The 20,020-nt window shown below is 35.5% G+C and overlaps 1 pseudogene; it reads right to left on the bottom strand.

The window, feature by feature from the left end:
- The window catches only part of LOC131830172 (multiple coagulation factor deficiency protein 2 homolog), a 42,534-nt pseudogene that overhangs the window by 21,902 nt on the left and 612 nt on the right, over positions 1 to 20,020 (bottom strand).

The following is a 20,020-nucleotide window of genomic DNA, read 5'->3' as shown; positions in this document are numbered from 1 at the left end:
GAAGCAGGCTACCCACTAAACAGAGAGCCTGAGCCCAAGGCAGGTGCTTAACCAAGTCACCCAGCTGCCCCTGGAAGCTAATATATTTTAAACATTTTATTTATTTATTTGACAGAGAGAGATCGCAAGCAGGCAGAGAGGCAGGCAGAGAGAGGAGGAAGCAGGCTCCCCACCGAGCAGAGAACCCGATGTGGGACTCCATCCCAGGACCCTGAGATCATGACCTGAGCCGAAGGCAGCAGCTTAACCCACTGAGCCACCCAGGCACCCCGAAGCTAATATTTTCTTAAGGAAATTTTATGAAAATGATTTGAGGATTTTTTTCATTTTCATATACAAAAGAAATACTTGTTAACTGGCATTTTGTTTAGATTAAGTTTTTCTTTTTGGACAAGTAGTGTTTACTGGGTAACTCAATGATATTTGTTTAATAGCAAAGCAGATGATTGATTTTAATAATTTTGACAATTTTGATTAAAAAGTAGGTGCTAAGTTTCTTTTTTAAAACTTTCTCTGTTTTTTATTCCTTTATCCGTAGTGCTCCTGCCTGCTCAAGATTGTTTCCCCACTGCCACAAACATCAGCATACCCAATCAAATCTCACTACCAAGGATTTTGGGCAGATATCAAGGTAAAAGTTGACTTAATGTTTTGAAGGGGAAAATCTGAGGTTTAAAGCATTATTTAATATTCATCTAATTATTTATAAAGATAAACTATTGATTCATTAATTACTTATGCACATATGATTTGAAATATTTATATTAAAGGTTAAAATAAATATTTCCATTATTTTTAAATCTTCTTTATAGGCATGGGAACTTACTGAATAATGATTCAAAATGAAATACAAAGTTAAACTTCTTGCCTGGAAATCGTCAGGTAAGGGCAAATATCACAGGTTTGACAGTAATTACTCTTTTTTCATGACATCCAGAAAATAAAAAGCACTTACAAGTAAATTATAGTGAATGGTAACTCATAAAGAGAAATGAAATAATTTAAGCCTATCAGTTAAAAGTGGAAATGGAAACTGAGGGATAGAAGAGCTAACATTCAATTTTAAATGATTGACACTGGTGATATCAGGTATAAGGGAAATCATATTCTAAGACTGGCATAATCTCTAAAGGTATAAATTGATGGTGTGTATTGGAGAGGAGGCATTCAAATTTTCATTGCTCTTTCTTTTTTCCTTTTCAGTGTTCTGCTTCCACCCCCAAAATTTGTGAAATTAGACTGCATAGATAACCTAGTTGAGCTGTATCTAAGGATATCTATGGTGCCCATTTATCCTTATTATAGTCAGGTATTTAACAAATATATACTACATGACAACTATCTTCCAAGGGTTCTTCCATTACAATATTATTTAGCATATATTTTATTTCAAATTGGAGTCGAAACATTGAAACCAAAGCACAATATTTTACTGAATTAAAGAACTAATTTTTATGCAAAACTATATCTGGTACAATGTCTTTAGATAAGTAAGATGTTTTCCAGTCAATACTAAAGTAATTAGCACTTAAACTAGTTTAATAAATATATTTCCTTCAACTGGTTTTTATGTAACACTTAACTATAGAGTTCACTTTGCAAATTACTTCAAAGAATTTAAAGATGTATAAAACATGGTCTTCTCTCATCAAGAACCCAAATTCCAGTTGGGAACATATATAAGTAAAATATAGTAAAGAATAATGTACAGTAGTTTATAATTCCTTCCAAGATGCTCAGTGCATGTAATAAGATACATAGGCATTCAAAAAAACACTGCTAGATCAGTCAGAGGAAAGCTTTGTAGAAGAAATACCACCTGGGTTCACATGAAGAATACATGTCTTGTTATAGATCATTTAGAACATACAGCTAGAGAACTGTAGGAAAGAGTTTGCACAGTCACAACTTCAAGGTTGGTGTACAAACTCAAAATCTTTTATAGATTCCTCTCCAACTGGATGGACCAACTTTCTCTTCAAGCCCTTTGCCTTTCTTATACTATGAGACTAGATTCAGATATCCTCACTGCAACCCTCTCCCAGTGCTACCATCTAGTCAAAACTAGATGCATCTATAAAAATATACATATAACTTCATTGTAGCATGTATGACACTGTACTGTAAAATATATGGGTGTCAGTGTTTTCCACTAAGCTATTCCTTTAACTTCTCACACTAAAAGATTTTTTTTTAACTTGGAAGAACACTGCTGTAAAGGGAATATTTGCAACATATCCCAAAATCTCAGAGCCTAGAGATGAAACAAATTACTTACTCCCCATTTTTCCTCGTCCAGTGTGTCTCTTTCCTCCTTCAAATTTTTTTTAAAGATTTATTCATTTGAGAGAGAGAGAGCATGCATGTGACGGGGAGGAGCAAAGGAAGAGAGAGTCTTAAGCAGATTTCACACTGAGTGTAGAGCCCAACGAAAGACCTGATCTCACAACCCTGAGTGACACCAAGAGTCACATGCTCAAAGAACTGTGCCAACCAAGCACCCCTTTCCTCCTTCAAATACTGAAATATTTCAAATATGAAAAAATACCTTTGAGGTATATATCACCTCAAATTTTAACAGACATTAACTATTATTGTTACCTTCAAGTTCACCAGTGAATTTAATTTCCAGCTAATTGGACTTATTTTCACCACTTATCCTGGCATATTTCACGGCATACTGAACCACCACATGGGCACCTCAAAGGCTCAGACAATTAAGTGCCTTCAACTCAGGTCATGATCCCAGGGTCTTTGGGGGATCCAGTCCTGCATCAAGGCTCCCTGCTCAGTGGGGAATCTGCTTCTCCCTCTGCTCCTCCCCCCACTTGTGCTTGCACATGCATTCTCTTTCTGAAAAGCTTTAAAATTTTTTTAAAAAAATAAGTAAATAAACCTCCATGAAAATTACCCACCAATATGGCTTCTAGTTACAGAATGGCTGATCAGTTTTTTAACTCCTTTGCCCTTCTTTTGTCCTCCCTGTTGCAGATACCCACTCCCAGAGTCACCGTCAGTACTTCGTCGTCATAAATAATTGCAACACCTTAGAAAATTTAGATAACAAACATCTCACTCTGTTCATTACCTAATCTGATCCAAAATATTTAGGTATTTCTCTATCTCAGATATTTATGCTGAGGAATCTACTACCTTCTCTTTATTTACAGGGATCATTCTTTTTAACTAGCTTAAATCCACTGTCTAGTATTATTGTTCTATTTGTAAACATTTAACTCTTGTCCACCAGCCTCCTTTGAATTAAAATTTAGGCAGAAAAAAACTTCAATTCTGATTAAATTCAGTGATCATCTGCTCTTTTGACAGCACCTAAGCAATAGTATATACTTGTTGAAAATAACACAATTATGCATTTTGGACTCACTTTGGATTTATAACCATGCTTCCAAATGGTCGTCAATACACCCACACTTGTCTATGTCCCTAATAAATTCACATTGCCACTGTCAGTGATGACAGTTTCAGAGCTTTCCTACTTTCTCAAATCTCTAAAATTTCTCTCTCTTCTCACTCTGAACTGCAATCTTTTTTTTTTTTTAAAGATTTTTTATTTATTTATTTGACAGAGAGAAATCACAAGTAGTCAGAGAGGCAGGCAGAGAGAGAGAGGGAAGCAGGCTCCCTGCTGAGCAGAGAGCCCGATGCGGGACTCGATCCCAGGACCCTGAGATCATGACCTGAGCCGAAAGCAGCGGCTTAACCCACTGAGCCACCCAGGTGCCCCTGAACTGCAATCTTATTGCATTTCATAAACAAGACACATAATTAGACTTTAAAACTTGAGTAAATTGCTATGAAACTCTAAGGAAGCCTTCAATATGTTACAAGTATTGACTTAATGCATGAATAATAAGAGTAAACAAGACATCATTTTAATCAGTTGTCAGATTTTTTTTTGTATAAATGACTCTAATATAGTGGCTCTGTGAATTGCAAAGTAGTAATCTCATTAGGAACCACAAGGTCATTGATAACATCAACATCTATGTATAAGGATACGAATTTAGACTAGAATAGTAATTATAAATTATTTTCTTCTAGCCATTGATAGTTTACAATGAATCTGCAATTGATTCCGGTAAGAAACAGAATACAGTATCAATGTCCTTACATTCAAAAAGTATTCCAAAAGCATGGAGAAAATTTCACAGTACTAAGGAAAAGCATTAATTAAATTGCTGTCAAGTTTCAATTATTCAAACTACACTTAAGTGAATTATAAATGCTTATTTTTTACTTAAAGGTCCAAGTGCATCATAGCAATAAACTATTCTCCTATTCAAAAATTCAGTTTAATTTTTCTTAATCATAATTATTCATAAATTTTTAAGATACATTTTTCTTGAAACCTATATTCTGAAAATACACAGACACCATATTAAGTAGATTCAAATGCTTTCTGCTATCCTCTTATTTTCCATTACCACCTTAATAGCCTTAATTAATCATTTTTGATTGCTAAGGTGGTAGGTTCCAAATTGGCCCCACAATTTCAAATGCTGCCTCCACAGCTACTATGTAATAACAAGAGAATATATTTATAGACAGCATCTTGTGAGTGTGTACTAAGTGCCAGACCTAGTTGACAAAAAGCATCCTAATATGTAATCTTCATGAAAACATGAAGGAGAGGGTAATATTGCTATTCTAACTTTAACTAGTAAGAAAACAGACTTGGGGGCCAACTTCACATTGTAAAAATTCCACATCCTTAGCTAATGAAAACAATCATGTTCTTCTCTATCCCTGGACATATGTAATTCCAGATATATGCCTTTAATTCTGGGAATATAACACCACTTGCAGCTCACAAAGTCTATAACAATGTGTCAACCCTTTATTTTTTTGAATAGGACTTCATTGCATATAAACTGTTTATATTAATTTTTTGTTTTATGCCCTTTCTGAACCCCTTAATCTTTTTTCAATAACTAATTTCTACTTGTAAAGCAAGACAACTCAGATACCACATTCTCTGGATAACTTGAATGAAAGCTTCCACTCCTAAAACACTACACCACATAGAGTATTACCGGTCTCTTTGTTTTCTTATTATAAACATTAGGAAGACAGTTGCAAATATTAATTGAATGTTTATCCCCAATGCCAATCAAATATTAATCACTCAAATCTTGTTTGCAGAAGAGGAGATTTGGTCCTGGTAACCTTTGAAAAGGTAAATATCACGTTACAGGAATTAATGCCTTAATGGAAATGAGTAACCAGGTATAAACTGTTTTTTGGTTTTTTTTTCAGAGATTTTTCTAGCACAAGAAAAGAGAAGCATGGGAAAGTAGCACAACATAAATAACTTCAATTGATAGTTATAAAATACTTTTGTTCTAAAATGGGTAGAGTTCTGTATTATCTTTATTTCTTTCATACATGTGTGCATGTATGTTGTGTGTGTGTGTACAATGATAAACTAAAGGAGGAATTTTATTTAAATCACACATGGAATAAACAATAGATAATGTTTGGTTCATATACTGAAGACATGGAAGGAAGAGCTTGGATGGGGAAATAAGAGATAAACTGGAGACATATCTTTAATTTCCACATAAACATGGGGAAAGCAAGATTATATAGCATGTTTGAAGTTAGTTTCCTCATCCGTAAGTAATAGGTATCATTCTGGGGCACCAGGGTGGTTCAGTTGGTTAAGTGGCTGACTTGATTTCTGTATAGGTTATGATCTCAGGGTGTGGGGATTGCACTCCACTGCAGTCTCCTCATTCAGGGGGGAGGCTGCTTGAGGATTCACTCTCTCCTTCTGCCCCGTCCCAGGTTCATGTTCTCACTCTTTCAAGTAAATAAATAAATCTTAAAAACAACAACAACAAAAAAGTATCTTTCTGAGGCAGGAGTTAAGATGCAGGAGGAGTGGGGAAAGGACCTTAACCTTGTCTTGTCCCTCAAACACAGCTAGATAGTTATCAAATCATCCTAAACACCAAGAAATCAATGCAAGTTCTGAGAGAACAAAACCTGCAAATCTACAAGTAGAAAAGTGACCACCTTTTGGAAGGTAGGAGGCACAGAGACTTGTCTTGGAGGAGATATAGCTATCATAATAAGGAGGGAGCAGGCAGGGAGGGAGCCCTGCTTATTGAAGCTACTGCAAAGTATTATAAGCAGTGGAGTCTAAAATCAGAACTTTTATGTGTCCACTACTGTGGGGAATGTGACTGGCTTAAAGGTGCTGGGGTGGCAAAACGGGGGTGGAATCCCAGGAGTGACAGTATGATCTGAGGATCCCCCGGGTTGCAAGAAGAATAGGTGGCACCAATGTGCTGCACTGTTCCCACTCATAGGAGCAGGGAAGCTAGCTGAGAACAGCAGGTCTTGGTGCTGGATGACTGCTCTGTTTTGCCATAAACTGTGAACCACTGCATGGCCCTGAGACCAATTTTCTGGGACAGCCAGCAAACAGCAAAAGTATGGTGAGACCCTTCCCCAAGGAAGCAGTGCCAGTTTGTTCTGTGGGAGTCCTTAAAATGTGTAGCTTTGAAACTCAGTCATGCGCCTAAGATGAAAAAGCTCAGACATGGGCAGGGTGAACATAGGATTGTGACAGAAACTGGGAACATAAGAGGGGTGATAAATTGCTCTTCTGTGAGGGTTCACTGAAGGGTGTGGGGGTGTGAACTCTCAGCTTCAGGGCTAGCTGTGCCACCATATTCACCTCACCTATGAGTGCTGAAGACTTCAGGGAGTAAAAAGAGCACCACCTAGTGAAGGCAGGAGCTGTTTACACGAAGCCCTGGACCCCTGTACCCTGGAGGCTCATTTCCACTAGGGCAAGTTCACTTGAGAATCAGGGCAGCAGATCCTTCCCCCAGAAGACCAGCACAAACAACTCACTTGCACCAAGTTTACTGATCATGAAGGGCTTCAAATCTTCAGCTCTAGGAGAAATGGAATCTAGCCTCCTTTCTATTCTTATTATTTGTTTTTTTTTTAAATTATTTTTTCATTTATCATTTTTTATATTCCTTTTAAAATTTTTATTATTTTTAAAATTTTTATTTTTATATACTATACTATACTATTATATTATATTTTTAGTTTTGGATCTAGATTCTTTTAACAAGCAGATCAAAATACACAAAGGGTCTAGTTTTGTTTTGTTTTCTTTTTTTGGTGTTTTTCCTTTCTTCTTTTCTGGACAAAATGATGAGATGAGAAATTCACTCCAAAAGGAAAAAAAAAAACAGGAAGTAGAACTCATGGCAGGGATTTAATCAAAACAGATATAAGTAAGATGTCTGAACTAGAATTTAAAACAATGACTATAAGTATATTGGTTGGGCTTGGAGAAAACAGAGAAGACACTAGAGAATCCCTTACTGCAGAGACAAAAAGACCTAAAATCTACTTAGGCCAAAATTAAATAATTAAAAATATTTTAAATTTTAATTAAAAAAGAAAACAACAACAACAACAACAAAACAATAGGCAAACCCCAATTGGATGCCATAAAAACAAGGAGGGACAAACCAGAGGAGTGAATCAGTAATATAGAAGATAAAATTATAGGAAATAATGAAGTTGAAAAGGAGAGGGAAAGAAAGATAATGGATCATGAAAGTAGACTTAGGGAACTCAGCAACTTATTAAAAGTAGTAACATTCATATCATAGGAGTCCCAGGAGATGAAGAGAGAAGGAAAAGGGGCAGAAGTTATATTCAAATTATAGCTGAAAACTTCCCTCATCTGGGGAAGGACACCACAGACATCAAAATCCAAGAAGTACAGAGAACTCCCATTAAATTCAACAAAAGCCCACTATCGTCAAGGTATATCATAGTCAAATTCACAAAATACAGACAAAGGAAAAATCCTGAAAGCAGCAATGGCAAAAAGTCCTTAACCTACAAGGAAAGACAGGTCAGGCTCACTAACAGATCTGTCCATAGAAACTTGACAGGTCAGAAGAAAATGGCAGAATATAGTCAACATGCTGAATGCGAAAAAATATGAAACCAAGAATTCTTTATCCAGCATGGTTGTCATTCAGAAAAAAAGGGGAAATATAGAATTTCCCAAACAAAAATTAAAGGAGTTCATGACCACTAAACCAGCTCTGCAAGAAATTTTAAGGGGGTCTCTTGAGTGGAGGGGGGGAAAAAACAACAACAAAGACTAGAAAGGACCAGAGAACATCAACAGAAACACCAACTCTGCAGGTAACACAAGGCACTAAAATATATCTTTCAGTAGTCACTCTGAATGTGAATGTACTAAATGTTCCAATCAAAAGACACAGGATATCATAATGAATAGCAAAACAAGATCCATGTATATGCTGCCTGCAAGAGACTTATTTTAGACCTAAAGATACCTGCAGAATGAAAGTGAGGGGATGGAGAACCATCTTTTATGCTAATGGATGTCAAAAGAAAGACAGAGTAGCCATATTTATATCAGATAAATTAGATTTTAAACTGAAGACTGTAACAAGAGATGAGGAAGGGCATTATATCATAATTAAGGGGTCTATCCATGAAGAAAATTTAACAATTGTATTTATGGACCCAACTTGAGAGCACCCAAATATATAAGTCGATTAATAAGCATAAAGACACTCATTGATAATAATGCAATAACAGCAGGAGACTTCAACACTTCACTTACAACAATAAATAGATCATCTAAACAGATCAACAAGGAAACAATGGCCTTGCATGACACACTGGAGCAGATGGACTTAATTTATCGTAAAGCAGTAGAATACCCATTCTTTTTGAGTGCCCATGGAACATTCTCCAGAATAGACCACATAGTGGCTAACAAAGCAGCCCTCACCAAATACAAAAAGATCGAGATCAACCATGCCTGTTTTCAGACCACATTATGAAACTTAAAGCCAACCACAAGACAAAATTTAGAAAGACTTCAAATACATGGAGATTAAAGGACATCCTACTAGAAAATGAATAGATTAACCAGGAATTTAAAGAGGAAATTAAAAAAAAAATACATGGAAGCAAGTGAAAATGACAACACTATAGTCCAAAACCTTTGGCATGCAGCAAAGGCAGTCCTAAGAGGGAAATATATTGCAATACAGGTCTACCTGAAGAAGCAAGAAAAGTCTCAAATACACAACCTAACCTTATACCTAAAGGAACTAGAAAAAGAACAACAAATAAAGCCCATAACCAGCAGAAGAAGGTAAAAAATAAAGATTAGAAAGATAAATGAAATAGAAACAAATAGTAGAGCAGATAAAGGAAACTAAGAGCTAGTTCTTTGAAAGAATTAACAAAATTGATAAACTCCTAGTCAGACTTGTCAAAAAAGGAAAAGAACCCAAACAGATAAAATCACAAGTGAAAAAGGAGAGATTACAATCGACACCAGAGAAATACAAACAATTATAAAAGAATACTATGAAAAATTATATGCCAACAAACTGGGAATCTGGAAAAAATGGACAAATTTCTAGAAACCTACAAACTACCAAAACTGAAATAGGAAGAAATAAAAAATTGGAGCAGACACATAACCAGCACAGAAATTCAATCAGTAATCAAAAATCTCCCATCAACCAAAAGTCCAGTGTCCAAGGGCTTACAGGGGAATCCTACCAGACATGTAAAGAAGAGATAATAACTACTTTTCTCAAACTGTTCCAAAAAATAGAAATGAACAGAAATTTTCCAAACTCATTCTATAAAGCCAGTTTTATTTTGTTTTCAAACCCAGATAAAGACCCCACTAAAAAGAGGAATTACACGTCAATATCCTTGATGAACAGGGATATAAAAATTCTCAATAAAATACTAGCCAATCAAGTTCAACATTACAGTAAAGGAATTATTCACTATGATCAAGTGGGACTTATTCCTGAGCTGCAGGTGTGGTTCTACATCTATAAATGAATCAGTGTATCACGTTGATACATTAATCAGTGTTACTGATATATCCAAATTAATGATATAAAGGATGAGAACCATATGATTCTGTCAAAACATGCAAAAAGCATTTGATGAAATACAGCATCAATTCTTTTTTTTAAGATTTTATTTCTTTACTTCACAGAGACTGTTGGGGCCAATTTAATGTTAAAACCTGTTTAACTATTAGGGCCTGCTTAGCCAGAGCAACTCCATATTGCCTAGGTAGCCATATTGTTGTTTACACCCATGGACTTCATTCCGGGAATAAACGCCCCAGTAGCTCCTGGTATGGTTCCTGGTATCGATTCCGGGAATAAATGCCTTAACAATAGAAGCCACGTACCTTGGGTCTGTGGTTATGCCCTATAAAACCAGCCTGTGAGATAGGGAGGGGGTCGCTCTCTTTGGAGGTGGCCCTGACCAGCAGTCTGACTTCTAATGCTTAGCATAGAATAAAGTTCTACATAACTTTCACTTTGTCTCAGTCTCATTCCTTTGATAACAGACCCCAACAGAGACAGACAGAGAGAGCACAAATAGGTAGAGTAGCAGGCAGAGGGAGAGGGAGAAGTAGGCTCCACACTGAGCAGAGGCCAATGTGGGGCTGAATCTCGGGTCCCTGGGATCATGACCAAGCAAAGGCAGACATTTCACCAACTGAGCCATCCAGGCACTCCTGTAGCATCCATTCTTAAAAAATCCCTCAACAATGTAGGGATAGAGGAAACATACCTCAACATCATAAGTCATATATGAAGGACCCACAGCTAATATCATCCTCAATAGGGAAAAGTGAGAGCCTTCCCCCTACAGTCATTAGGAAGACAATGATGTTCACTCTTACCATTACTATTTAACATAGTATTGGAAGTCTTAGCCTCAACAATAAGACAGCAAAAGGAAATATAAGGCATCCAAATTGGGAAGGAAGAAGTCAAATGTTCATTATTTGCAGATGACATGATATTCTATGTAGAAAACCCAAAACACAAAACCAAAAAATTGCTGAAACTAATACTTGAATTCAGCAAAGTTGCAGGATATAAAATCAATGTGCAGAAATCTGTTGCATTTCAATACACCAATTACAAACAGCAGAAAAAAGAAATCAAGGGATTGATCACATTTGCAATTGCAACAAAAACAATAAGATATCTAGCAGTAAACTTAACTAGAAGATCTGTACTCTGAAAACTATAGAACATTTATGAAAGAAATTGAGGAGAACACAAAGAAATGGAAAAGCATTCCATATTCATGGATTAGAAGGAAAAAGTGTTAAAATATCTGTATTACCCAGAGCAATCTACAAATTTAATGCAATCCCTATCAAAATACTAACAGCATTTTTTTCACAAAGCTCAAACAAAATAACCCTGAAATTTATATGTAACCATCAAAGAGCCCGAATAACCAATGCAATCCTGAAAAAAAGAAAAACAAAACTGGAAGCATTATGATTCCAGATTTCAAGCTATATTACAAAGCTGTAGTCATCAAGACAGCATGGTATTGACATGAAAACAAAAACACATAGATCAGTGGAACAGAATAGGAGCCCTGAAGTGGAACCACAACTATATGGTCAACTAATCTTTCACAAAGCAGGAAAGAATATCCAATGGAAAAAAAGAGAATCTCCTCAACAAATGCTGCTGGGAAAACTGGACAGCTACAGGCAGAATGAAGTGGATCACTTTTTTACACCAATACAAAAATAAACAAAACGGATGAAAGACCTACATGTGAGGCAGGACACCACCAAACCTAGAGGAGAACACAGGCAGCAACCTATTTGACCTGAGCCCTAGTAACTTCTTACTAGATATGTTTCTGTATGCAAGGGAAACAAGAACAAAAATGAACTACTGGGACTTCATCAAGATAAAAAGCTTTTGCATAGTGAAAGAAACAATCAACAAAACTAAAAGGCAGCCTATGGAATTGAAGAAGATATGTGCAAATGATATATCCAATAAAGGGTTAGTATCAAAAGATCTATAAATATTTATCAAGCTCAATACCCCAAAAAACAAATAATCCAGTTAAGAAATGGGCAGAAGACATGAATAGACAATTTTCAAAAAAAAAAAAAAAAAAAAGACATCCAGATGGCTAATAAACACATAAAAAGATGCTAAACATAATTCACCATCAGGAATTACAAGTCAAAACCACAGTGGGATACCACCTCACACCTGTCAGAATGGCTAAAATTAACAGAAGAAACAACAGGTTATGGCAAAGATGTGCAGAAAGGAAAACGCTTTTCCCTGTTGGTGGGAATGCAAACTGGAGCAGCCACTCTGGGAAACAGTATGGGGTTTTCTCAAAAAGTTTAAGACAGAACTACCCTATGACCCATCAATTGTACTACTAGGTATTTACTTAAAGGGTACAAAAATACAGATTCGAAGGGGCAAATACACCCTGATGTTTATAGCAGTGTTGTCAACAATAGCTAAACTATGGAGAGAGCCCAAATATCCATTGACTGGTAAATGTGATATATACACACACACACACAATGGAGTATAACTCAACCATCAAAAGAATGTAATATTGATGTGATATATATATATACACACACACAATGGTATATATATATACACCATTGTGTGTGTGTATATATATATATACACACACACAATGGAGTATAACTCAACCATCAAAAGAATGCAGTTTTGCCATTTGCAACAACATGGATAGAGCTAGAGTGCATTATGCTAAATGAAATAAGTCAGAGAAAAACAAATAACATATGATCTAACTCATATGTGGAATTTAAGAAAGAAAGCAGATGAAATATAGCAATTAGGAAAATAAAAGAAAGGAGAGAGGGAAACAAACTATAAGACACTCTTAAAGATAAAGAACAAACTGAGGGTTGATGGAGGGAGCTGGCTGGAGGATGGGCTAGATGGGTGGTAGGTATTATGGATGGTACTTGCGATGAACACTGGGTGTTGTATGTAAGTGATGAATCACTGAATTTTACTGCTGAAACAGATATTTCTCTATATATTAACTAACTAAAATTTTTAAAAAGGTAGCAATTCTTGTTTAAAAAATGCTAATGCCTGTGTCCTACACACAGTTCTTCTTGACTAAGATTGAAGTATGTTAAAAGCTTACTTGCCTTCAGGTGCTTCTCTTCTGCAGCAAGGGCTGAGAAGCACTGCTCTAGGCAGAGGGATTGCTCAAGTGCCAATTACTGGTTTATGGTTAGAGTGAGTATACCTCATCAGAAGGTACAACTGAGGAAAACTCTAAAAGGTGAAGCTTTAAAAAAATAATAACAAAATAAAGCAGAAGCTAATAGGTAAGAATGAGTGTAAAAGAGCCAATAGCAAAATGAGTTATTTGTTCCTTGGGTGGCAACTGTATTTGAATTGAGACCTAAAAAAGTTGGAATTTGGTTAAATAGGAGCATTTGGCATACAGTATAAATAAAACAAAAAAATTAACACATAAAACATGTCTCCTACACATTATTCATGTAACTTTGAATATGACATGTATAATTTAAAATGTCATGTTAATTTTAAATTTAGTATGCTGCCCAATAAATCTAGATAAGCATTGTGTATGCCACAGAAAATTTGTTAAAATGATATTTTCTTTCATGTCTCCATTAAGATTTTATTAAGTGTATTCAGAAGCAATGTTTTTCAAGGTCAACTAATTGTAGGTATTATCTAAGATGCTTATTAACTAATAGATTTCTGGGCCCCCTCTCCCCTAAATAAATATTTCTCAGGAGGAACAACTTGGATACGTATATTTTTAAACTAGTATTTTAAATTTTAGTAAGGACCATAGTAGTCAGGAAGTGCCAGTTAGAAGTACTGCCCAGTTTCTTCATTAATGTACCACAAGATTAATATAACACATGATGTCACCATCAGAGAACAAAAGCTAAGCTTAAATTCAATTCAAGAAAATCAACAATATGGTTTTCTTTGAAGTGCCCAAGTAATACATATACATAAAAACAAGATAGTACATAAGCAGTTATAATGAAAAACAACAATCTTCTACCTCAACCCATGGCACCCCACCACTCTCCTCAATCTTAGTCTCCAGAAGTAACCACAATTTGATTCTGATAATTTGATTCTAAGAGTTAATAAACCACAAGCCATGTTATATTGTGATTATATCAATACCTTCACTTGACTAGATAAATAATATGCAAGAGAGTCATTGCATTTGCTTCATTATTGCTCTCCAAGTAGTGAATTTTTTCATCCAAAGAGGGCCACACTACTTTCCTTCATTAGAAAACAATTCATTCATTTCTGTATTTGTTCACCATGAACTCAAGTCTTTGTAATTACGACTTTTATGTAGGAAAAAAAATAGTGAAAGTTAAAATATGTGTTAAGTATACCAAATTTGCTCTTAAAATGTGTCATTTCATTCCCATTTCAAGAGAAAGTGAGAGTGATTCCCAATGTTAAACACTGGAGTACATTATACATAGAAATTAAGCCACCCCAAATCCCATAAAGTCCTTATTCAGTAAACACCACCAATTCTAGGACTGTATCTCTTATATTAAATGTTAAAGTCACATACTTTTCAACCTTAGTATTATTCTTTCTTGACAGCATTTAATTCATTTCTTCATTAAAGGTGTATATGCGTTAAACCTTTTAAGTCTTGCAGGCAAGTAGCAGCATATGACAATATGCATATAAGAGCAAAGAACTTTCCTTCTATCAGTAGTTGCCAAAAATTCATAGATTATTGGTCAATCTCTATGTACCAGGCATACATCTGAACTCATCTAATGTTCACTTCTATCCTAGGGGGTCGGTACTATATTCACCTGTCTCATTTTGCTAAAGAAATGAAGTTAAAAGGTCTAGTAACTTGTATGATGTTTTACATGGATGGTGAATGGTGGAGATAAGATTCAAATCCCAAAGGTTTGGATCCAGAGTCTGTAATTCCAACCTCTCCAAGATGACAGTCAATGAATGAATGAGTGAGTGAGTGAGTGAATGAGAATTAGGCTATTTCCAGTAATTCATAATATCTTTTGGTGTACATAAATGTGTGCCAACTATGTGTATATTTTGTATCACCTCAAAGATTTCACCTCTTTCCTAATATTTCAGTAAGAAATTTCTTCAGGGTCTTGGGAGATGCAGTCAACAGATGTTGATGGCAATTAAGAGAAGAATGCTTCAAAAAAACAAGCTAAGCATTCAAGAACATACAGTGACTCTGTTAGGTTTATTAGAAAAAAAGTTAAAAAAATCATTAGTGGGATATAGTGATAAGCAATATGCAATATACATTTATCATGATGTTTTCAAGGGATATGAATTTATTAATCTATACTGTTACTACCTCTCCTTATTCATATATTAATAAGGACTTTGAGATTTTGTTACTATTGCTGAATCTGATGTCATGTATACACAGCTGTTGAGCCAGTGATTAATTACAAAAGTTATTTCCTCAAAATACTAACATTATAAAATATGTATGTCTATAATACATTTGATTAGTCAAATTTATGCTTTCAATGTTTAACAGTCATTCAAGTTTTTATAAATATTTGACAAAGTATTTTTTTCCCTTCTTCAGTGAGAGAAATGCAGGTTCTATTTGACAGTCACACAAGAGAAGTCAAGAAGCTGAACAATTAAAAAAGAAAGTGATTCCAATGGTAGACATTTGATTTTAACTAGCATAAAGGTCACCATATCTTCATGTTACTTTCAGCATTTGAAAAGGTCTTTTAAAAACACAGCTTTTCACAATAAAATAGTATATTTTTTTTCAACATAGATATTTTTGTGTAACCTGTCACATATTTTCATAGATCTGATTTTTCCTGCTGCAATTATGCTCAAGTGTTTTTTTTTGTGCAGAGATGTGCCTGTTTTTAGTTTCAAAACTATGATGATAGGGTAATCACCAATAGAAAATAACTTAGGATTCCAACTGTGTTCAGATTTTAACTGTATTTTATAACTAGCATTAAATTAAGACACTTAAAAATAGAAATCATTCATATGAAATAATTTCTAAATTAAAAAAGTATATCATGAAATAAGACTGGATTCTTTATTAGACTACTCGGTAATGGGATTTGATTCTCTTCTGCAAAGGACAAAATCAAATATCTAAGTAGTAAACAATTTCACACTTTTTTTAATGAACTTATTTGATAAGTTGCAAATAACCCATATCCTTTCTTAATTCCATTATCCTGACATACTTTAAAACTTTAGAGTTCTGCAAAATTAGCATTATTTTATGAGAGTAGCAATACTGAAAGAAAAAAACACACAAGTTTTCACTTGTTTATTTGTTTTTTCTCTAAAGTTTACATCCTAAGTCAGTTAGTGTCTTAGGTTAGATTCTCTGGGGGAAAAAAAAAGTTGTCAGACACAGATTGCTTGCAGGATGTTTACTGTAGGAGAACTTTAAGACAGTGAGAGAAATAGTAGAACTGTATCACAGTTCAACAGAAGACTCATCAGAGGTTCTAGCCTAGAATGAAAGGACTCTAACATAGACAAGTAAGGAAGGGAGATTGGAAATAGCAGCTGTGGTTTTCAGACCAGCTAATGCAGCAAAGTTCTTTTCTGCCTGCATCCATATACTGCACTAGCTTACCAGTGAAGCAAACAGCCTTTTTCCTCCTTCAATACCATGTTGCCTTAGATTTGAGCTGAGGGAGCAGTGTTAGTGTAACAGTAGTGAATAGCAGGGAGGTCTGGGCCACCAGACCATGCAGCTAACACTGGGCATGCTCAATCCTAGATGTACTTCTGTTTTTACCCTGAATTATTGTTGGTATCGCCCTGCTTTTACCTTAGTTGGTTTGATAGAACTCAGTTCATGATGGGCAGCTATAGCCACATGGGAACTTTGTATTCCCTGGTCAGATAGGTTATTTCTAGCACAGCAGGAGCTGGTTTTTTTAAACGGTGGGCTCTTTCCTGTAGATGGCATGGACTTGCCATTAAACACTCCAGGTTTATATTGTCTTTCTCTTACTTGTTTATGGATTTTTACACAAATTTCACATGATGCCTTTTTCACAAGATTCCTGCTAGGTTGCATGGTCCAGGTGGCAGGGCTACTACTCTATAACCTAGATCTGCTACAAAGTCCTTTCTTGCTCTGGCCCCAATCAAATTTATTATCTTTTAATGTAACCTAGTAAGTAGACCAGTGTGTTACTACCAGATATTGTGTCTCCATCTTAGTGGGTGGGAAGTACAAAGTGAAACAACTTCCCTTTATTTTAGAGGGAATGTTCCCACTATTCTAAGCCATGGGAAGTCTAAAAAAAATTACTAAATTTGCAGATCCCTGAACCTTTGTAGGATTTATCTCCATTCTCTGATGTGCATGTGTTTTACCAAGGGCCCTAACTTTCTTTCAACTTTCTCTTGGTCATCTGTGCAATTAATATTATGACACAGATACAACAGAACAATGTGATAACATGTCCATAAACCCTGGGCCATTGGAGTATATTATGACAGAAAGTAAGAATTAACCCAATCTGAGTAAGGATGTGAATTATAAATATAATATTGTTCATTCCATTAATGTAAACCCACTTCTCAAAATAATATATTCACCAAATCAATGTGACCATTTACCTAAGGCTGTGTTGATTTGCTATATAAGAATTATTATATCCAGCCCAGCTGATGAAAATGAATCTACTTGATTAAATTTTTAATAGATTCCTCTCTACCATAAGAAGCCATCTAAAGAGGAAAGACTTGTGAATTAAAGTGGGGCTTGTGTGGGAATGGCTACTGCCCTTTATATCTTTAAGAGTAGCACCAATTCCTGTGTTCAACCTACTCATAGGTTGTGATACCAGTTTTGATTTACTACATTTGCCAGGAGGGGTCAGTTTCAGAGACTAGCATTTTGTCTTTGCAACAGGCCAAGGAACTAAGGGTGTGGTTCTGCAACCCATATACTCTCAGGTATGTCTCATCAGAATATATATCTGGGAACCATGGGAATATTCACCAGATGGGGCATAAGCTGAGTAGACTAAGATCTGAGCAGAGCTGAATAGAGAGTAGAACTTGGGCTAGAACCCCATTTATTTTATCTGGTTTCCATGAGCCCTAAATCTGAGCCATGGTGATGCTTTAGAATCTAGGAATCAATTTCAACTTGAACCCTCTATCCAAACTTTGTCAAAATGTCTGGAATGATCAGTGTAAAACAAGGAAGCAAAATGGCCTAAGTTTCTCTTGGAGAAAGGGCTGCAAGGAGACTTACTACCATATACACATTCTATAGTATTAATATTTTCTTACGATGAGGACTCTCTTGTCCTTTCAATCAATGGGCTCTGAGTCTTCAAAATATCTCAGCTTTGGGTACACAGCATGGAATCATGACTTCTTATTGAGATGGCTACCCTAAATCTCTAGATCATAAATAAATCTGAATTATTCCAATTGTATAAATTGTTGAATACCCTAATTAACTGCCGATTTATCTTATACATGGAATTATACATCCTAGTAACCATATCTATAACTCCTCATGGGCCAGGAATTCCAGCTTCTACTCTGTGTTGCTCATTATGAAGTTTCTTGTTTCTAACTCTTAAATGCATTAGCTTCCCTCATTTCAGTCTGCCCCCCACCATTGCAATCAGGTTACCCAATTCTGTAACAAAATCTCCTCCTATCATCTCTGGCCTCAGAAAACAACTTCCATTGAGGTTCTCAATGGAATGCTACTCTCACAGTAGATTCCTTATTGATTTAATAAATGTGGTATTCTCTGGGCCCTCCTGTGGAGAATAGCTGGGAGTTGTGTTTCTTGCTTTTATATAATATATCTTCCCTAGGATGTCATTTGATCCCTTCCTGAACCATCTGCTGTGAAAATTCTGCAATTTTTGCTTCATTTAACGTCATCCTTTATTTTTCCAAGCCTCCAGGAACATGTTAACACTTTCTCCAGTGGTCCGTGCCAGGATATTAACCATCACTGTCATATTGATAAATTCTCATCAATTTTATGTTATAGAATTCTAGATCCATCAACCTTAGCACCCTCTGGATTTAGTGTTATAGACACTTGCAGTTTCCGTTGGTACATACTACTTAGGTGTTGTGTTCTGAATGTTCATGTCCCCCTAAAATTCATTGACATTTTGTTATAGCATCCTGACTGTACTAAGGTACTGTGGTTTCTCTGGTGTATAGTCATTTTCTTTCCTTGGCAGTATCCCCATTTCTCCAGTTGAGTTATGTTCTGACTTGACTCATTACCAGTCTGATGGCCAGGAGAGGAGGTAAAGATGATCCTAAATTACCTGTAAGTTCAATTGTAAGATGTTGTCTTCAAATTAATGGGGAACATTCATCTTTAAGAGGGAGGAATGGCCCAGAGGTTCAGAGGAGACGTGGTTTCAATTTGATCAAATGTATCATCCCAGATGTCTTGATTCCAAATTTTTCTTTTCTTTTTTTTTCCAATTAAAGTCTTGACCTATAAAGTGGATCTGCCCAGGTTGAGAATTAAATATTTATTGGGGCTCCATTATCCTTATAAATAAATCCTAAGCTTGAGTCTGTCTTTTTCTGACCTCTGGCTATTGAAGATGACAGAGAGAGGCCTCAATTGGTCCCCCTCTTCTTCCAACATACTACCAAGCTCTGGGTGTAACATTCCCTGCCCTCTTTTTTCTTCTCTTGGGATAGGGTGAGAATGCTCTCAATTGATGTTTGCATATGTGTTAATACTGATAATCAATGGAAGCCCCTTTCAGATTGTTTTTATAACTTGTTTCTCTTAAAGACAATTATTTCATTCAAAGTAATAATCAAGAAAAAGACTCCTTGCCAATAGTTACTCAAGTGACAATCTTTTAATATGATTATCTCAACAGAGTAAAGCCTTTCCTTCATTTCTAGCAGTATCTGATAAGATTTCTGTCATTTTTTGACACTTCATCCAAATTAGCTACTGTGGTCAAAGCTTCATATTGAAAACGATTGATGATTTTTTCTAAGAAAGAACCAAAGGAAACATCATTTCCTTACATAATTCATACACTTAAAATATCTATATAAAA

Source organism: Mustela lutreola, chromosome 4 (assembly GCF_030435805.1).
Source record: "Mustela lutreola isolate mMusLut2 chromosome 4, mMusLut2.pri, whole genome shotgun sequence".
In the NCBI taxonomy this organism is placed as follows: Eukaryota; Metazoa; Chordata; class Mammalia; order Carnivora; family Mustelidae; genus Mustela; species Mustela lutreola.
The sequence above is the reverse complement of the archived record's forward strand: the minus strand, read 5'-3'. Positions and strand labels throughout refer to the sequence as shown.